Genomic DNA, 6,380 nt, shown 5'->3' on the forward strand with positions numbered 1-6,380 from the left:
TTGAGTTCCTCGAGATATTGTACATAAGGATCGACAGAGCTATAACTTGGGTTTTGGGGAAAGAATGGTTCTTCCACCGGTGTTGTCACTTCATTGGAGTTTTCTGGATACTCTTCTTCATGGTACTCTTCGGATTCTTCTTTCGGATCCTCTTCTTCCTCTTCAGGTTCCTCTTCCTCCATTAGTTGGGCAGTCTCCTTCACTATAGAGGGCATACGGTAAATTTCGTATGGCATCATGACTCTCATTTTAGGCTTGCGGGATGATCCTTCACCGTTGTTGAGACGGGAGTCAACGGAGTCAAAAGCAGAGGTTCCGGTGTGCCATCTACGTAGGTCAGAATGGCATTGCATCCATTCGGACGAGTCGGACATAGGTTCCTCCTTGATCGGTCGGTTGGAGAGAAAAGCGTATGATGGGTGAGGATTTGGAGGTATGTATGTCGGAGCATCAGATGGGTAATACGCTGGGATCTCAGATGGTTGATATGTTGGAATCTCGGAAGGGTGATACATGGGTATGCTTGACGAGTTGTAGCTTGAATGTCTTAGAGGATCATTTCTTGGCATGGGGGGACTATCGGGTAAGTTGATTGAACAATGCTCGGTTCCAGGGAAATATATTGGCTTGGTTTGGTCAATATATTGGTCTTGGTTGAAGAAAGCCTCATAGTAGTCATCGCACATGTTATCCTTGGGTAGAGGTTCGGGTATTCCAGCCTTCTTTGCATTACGTACATAGCTATCCATCATCTTCTTGAAAGACATCTAATTTTGGGTGGTTTAGAGTGAGAAGGGAAAGAAAAGGTTACCACCCTATCTTATCCCTATTTCAAATAAAACAAGTAATGAAAATATTTTTCCTATACTTGGATCGAAGCTTAGGTATTATCTTGTAATACCTAATTCGCTAAGATCGATGGCTCTGATACCATCACTTGTCACACCCTAAACCACGGCCTAGGCGTATGACACATATGTTGGTACCACATTTGTAAATAAATCAGAGTTACGTTTTAAAAGCGGAAGTCTTTAGAAACATGTGGATTAAAAATATAATATTTACATTCACAAAAGACAAGATTAAAAGTTCCCCTTTAATGTCTTAAAAATTACATGTTTTAATTTACAAAACCACAATTAATATTATATCAAGTTTATACAAAAAGATCCGAGCCATCGGATATCTTGAGCACTTCGTCATCCCAAGCTCTAACCTTGATCACCTGCAAAATATTAGAAAATACATCAGCAACGAATGCTGGTGAATATGCTGAGGCCAGTGTTTTAGAGACACTTAGTCTCATGTAAATCTTTTCATTTAACACGTTTGACTCATTTTAAAACAAGTTTATAAAGTTAGGGCGTTTTACTGTAAGGCCCCGGTCCCGGTGCCCTACATTGGACGTTGGATTTACTCATAAACACAGTTCTAAATATCAGAGTTAATTAAAACTTTTGCGGAATAATATAAAAGTCAACCATTCATCACAAATATTCATAACTTGTCTTTTCAAAACATAGTCAAAACATAGTATCAAAACATCATGACAAATCTTCAGATGCCAGCCTCTTCAATCTTGCCATGTGTTCTGCTCAAACCAGCTATCTTAGCCTGTTAGCCTGCGTGCATACTAAAAGTCAGTCACACTGAGTGAGTTCTAGTTAATCAGACGACATACAATACATTCACATACTTACATATGCACCCGAAGGTACATACCTCCATATTTACTTACATACTTACATACACATATACTTTCATTCTTTCTTTCATACTTACATACAAACTTTCATTCATACATATACGTTTAAAGAGTATTTCACCCTATAAACTTCGCCGATATTATTAGGGTCGGTTCCCTGCATTCGCCGACATTATTAGGGTCGATTCCCTGCATTCGCCGACATTATTAGGGTCGGTTCCCTGCATTTGCCGACATTATTAGGGTCGCTTCCCTACATTTAGTACATTGTACCATACCTGTCTTTACATACCTTTCTTAATATTACGTGCAATATCCAAAGATCATTCACGTACCATACATACCTCATTTATATATATATCATATATATATATATGTATGTAGTCATATCTTTGACCATCACCTGGCAGCACATGCAATATCCGAAGATCCTTCATGTACTATCATCATAACATACATACATCTTTCACTTATCATATATACACATCAATCATGCCCTTAACTATCACTTGATGGTACTTGCAATATCCGAAGATCGTTCATGCATTGTCAAACAATCATCATACATAAATCATACAAGGCATACACTTACCACTTAAGGTAAGTGTATTAACTATCACATCAAGTATGCACACAACCCCGAAAACATAACAAGGAAGTGGGGCTAGAAACTCACCTGAATTCAATTACGTTCACCATGAATTGTTATTCCTTTCCTTAGCTGTGCACGACTAAATGTATAACAATTACACGTATCAATTAACTATCACTACCCATATCGCGTTTCTAGTCTAATTATAACCCTCAACGAACGGGGATCTGGGGGCAGCGCCCCTGGCAGCAGGGTTCTAGGGGCGGCAGCCCCTAGCAGGGTCCAAGGGACAGAGCCCCTGGCTAGGGTCGAGCTGCCAGGTCAAAATGGAAAAATTTTATTTCCATTAACTGTCTTAACACATTTTCCATTAGAATTTTGAATCATTAATTAATTTGCTAACTTAAAAGTTCAAGGGCTTTTTTGTAATTAAATCATTCTTTTCTAAGTCCGGGGGCCATTCTGTAATTCCTTCAAAATCTAGTTCGTTATTCTGCTCTTTAACCAATTGGGGTTCATTCGTTACGCCTGTCTTCCATAACGAATTGGCTAATTTGTTACTTCATAACGAATTGGCCTTTATAGCGAATTGGTCCTTATAACGAATTGAACTTATAACGAACTGGAAGTTATTCGTTTGGTCTGGTTAACGAATTGAACTTCTTAGTGAATTGAACCCTTATAACGAACCAGTCCTCATAACGAATTATACCTTATAATGAACTGGTTATCATAACGAATTGGACCTTAACGAAAAGCTAATTCGTTATCTTTCCTTAACGAATTACTTGCTAGTTCGTCCTTTCCCTGCTAACGAACTAGGGTTAGGTTAGAGAATGTCAGAAACATTCTCTGACATTCCCTTACCTCGTATACTTTTCCGGTGACGTCGTCGCCGGAAAACCGTGATTTCGCCGGAAAAACGAGATCTCACTCGTTTTCCACCGTTTTTTCACCGTTTTTCATCCCGTTCGATCCAGATCAGAGCTAGGGTGACCCCTAAGCTCTTCTTAAGTTCAGTTTATACCCGATTCCACCCGGATCTCGTGACTTTAACGGTTTAAAGGTGTCGGCTCGTCATTTCGCGACTAAATCTAACGGGTTTGGATCTCTACATACTATCATTACCTCGGGTTGATGCTCGGTTTCTTGGTGATTTCGGCTAGAGAGAGAGAAATTAGAGAGAGAGCTTAAGTGTGTGTTTAAGACGGTGTATGGAATATGTGTGAAATGAATGACTAAATGGGTAATTATGGCTTATATAATTATGGATCATGGGCTTAAGGCCATGGTCTTTTCGTCTTTCCTTCTTAACACAAGTCCATAACCCACATCCATTAGCCCAACACTAGCCCGACTCAATATAACTCATATTTTATTAACCAAACGAGAAAACGGGATGTTACATTCACCTTTTTGGATTTGGATCGGCTTCAAACACCGTCCGAGGGTCTTTCCCGCTGCTATCTCACACCTATAGTACGAGTGTAACCTTTTTAAGACCTTTGGTCTTTTACCTCGATGAACCTTTAGTTTAAATCTTTTTACTTTAAAACCTTTAGTTAAAAAGTATCATTTTCTTTTATAAATTAAAAGTCTTTCTTTTAATTTATATTATAAATCTTTAGTTTATTTTCATAAAACCCTACGTTTCTTCTTCTCTAAGACACGTATTCTTTTCTCTTCTTTATTATTTAAGAATAGTTATTATTACTTAAATAATATTTTATAACAAAGAATCACACACACACACACATATAATCACACACACACACACGTATATATATATATATATATATATAATCACACACATATATATAAATATTCAAAAAAAATTTCTTTTCTTTTCTTTGTTATATTTTCTTTTATTTTATCGAGGTATCGAGTATAAACTCGACTTAAGGTTTAAGCCTTTATAATATTTTATTATTATTTTATTCGGCCATTATGCCTACCTTTGTCGACTTATGAAATCTTACACACTCGAGCAGCACTTCAACGCCGCTTGACTTGTTTTTCTTTCTTGATCAAAACATGTAAGGCCCCGTTACCGGTGCCCTACATTGGACGTTGGATTTACTCATAAACACAATTCTAGAAATCAGAGTTAATTAAAACTTTACGCGGAATATAAAACTTTCATAAATATTACACAATAAATCATAACTTGAAACATGCCTTTCAGTTCAAACATTAACAAATAAATCTCATATGCCAGCTTCTTTATTCATCTGTCATGTGTCTCCCATCAAGCCAGTTGTTTCATCCAACTCACCTGCGTGCATATTAAAACTTAGCTACGCTGAGTGAGTTCTAGTTAATCATACAACATACAATCAGTTCACATACTTGCACACATGCCCGGAGGTGTGTACATTATTCATACTCTACTTTACATGCATAACTATCCATACTACTTAAAGAGCCTTCCGCCCTATAACCTCACAGATATTATAAGGGTCTGGTCCCCAACATCACATATATTATTAGGGTCTGGTCCCTATCCTCACAGATATTATTAGGGTCTGGTCTATATCCTCACAGATATTATGAGGGTCTTGTCCCTATCCTCACAGATATTATTAGGGTCTGATCCCTTTGTTTCGTGCCACTGTACCATACCTGTCTTTACATACTATCCTTGACGATATGTGCAATATCCGAAGATCGTTCACGTACTGTCAACATATCTTACGTACATCATTCATACATCTTATATATATATATATATATATATATATATATATATATATATATATATATATATCGTACATACGTCATTCATACGTCATTCATACATCATATATACCAATCATATCGTTAACTACTACCTGGCGGTACATGCAATATCCGAAGATCGTTCACGCACCATCAAGCAAGAATAATACATAAATCATACGAGACATACACTTACCACTTAAGGTAAGTGTATTAACTATCACATCGGGTATGCACACAGCCCCGAAAACATAACAAGGAAGTGGGGCTAGAAACTCACCTGAATTCGGTTACGTTCACCTTTAATAGTTATTCCCTTCTTTAGTTGTGCGCGACTAACTGTATAACAATTAAACGTATCAATTAACTATCGCTACCCCTATCGCGTTTCTAGTCTAATTATAGGCCTCAACAAACGGGGGTCTGGGGGCAGCGCCCATGGCAGCGGGGTTCTAGGGGCGGCAGCCCCTAGCGGGGTCCAAGTGGCAGAACCCCTAGCTGGGGTTAAGCTGCCAGGTCAGCTTGGAAAAATTTTATATTCATTAACTGTCTTAACACATTTTCCATTAGGATTTCATGATAATACTATATTGTTAACCTCTTAATCCTTTAAGGTATCTTCCATAAATTAATAAGTCCAAGGGCTATTTTGTAATTAAATCATTCTTTCTCTAAGTCCAGGGACTATTCTGTCATTTCATTAAACTTCTAGTTCATTGATTGGTTCATTAACGAATTGGTTTGTCAAAGCCAACTGGTCTTGTAAACAAATTGGACCTTATAACGAACTGGTCCTTTGACGAATCAGTCCATATAACGAACCAGTCCATATAATGAATCAGTCCATGTAACGAATTGAACCTTCTATTTCGTTATTTCTTTTAACGAATGGTCATAGTGAATTGGGGTTTAGTTCGTTATCATTTCCTTAACGAACTTGAACACTAGTTCGTTAAGCTTTCACTAACGATTCACATAACGAATTACCCCTAGTTCGTTAAACTCTCCGTTAACGAATTAGGGTTAGGTCAGAGAATGCCAGACATTCTCTGACATCTTTATTATCCTCGTACGCCAATTTCCGGCGCCGCCGTCGCCGGAAAACCACGACTTCGCCGGAAAAACGAGATCTCACTCGTTTTCCACCGTTTTTTGTCCCGTTCGATCCAGATCTGAGCTAGGGTGACCCCTAAGCTCATCTTAGGTTCGGTTTATACCCGATTCTACCCGGATCTCGTGACTTTAATGGTTTAGAGGTGTTAGCTCGTCGTTTCGTGACTAAATCTAACGGATTTGAGTTCATACAATATCATATTATCATACCTTGGATCAGGATCGGTTTTCTTTGGTGATTTGGGCTAGAGA

The sequence above is a fragment of the Bidens hawaiensis genome, unplaced genomic scaffold (genome assembly GCF_021521415.1).
Source record: "Bidens hawaiensis isolate Kalapana, Puna unplaced genomic scaffold, B.hawaiensis_p1.1 tig00031111_1, whole genome shotgun sequence".
Classification (NCBI taxonomy): domain Eukaryota; kingdom Viridiplantae; phylum Streptophyta; class Magnoliopsida; order Asterales; family Asteraceae; genus Bidens; species Bidens hawaiensis.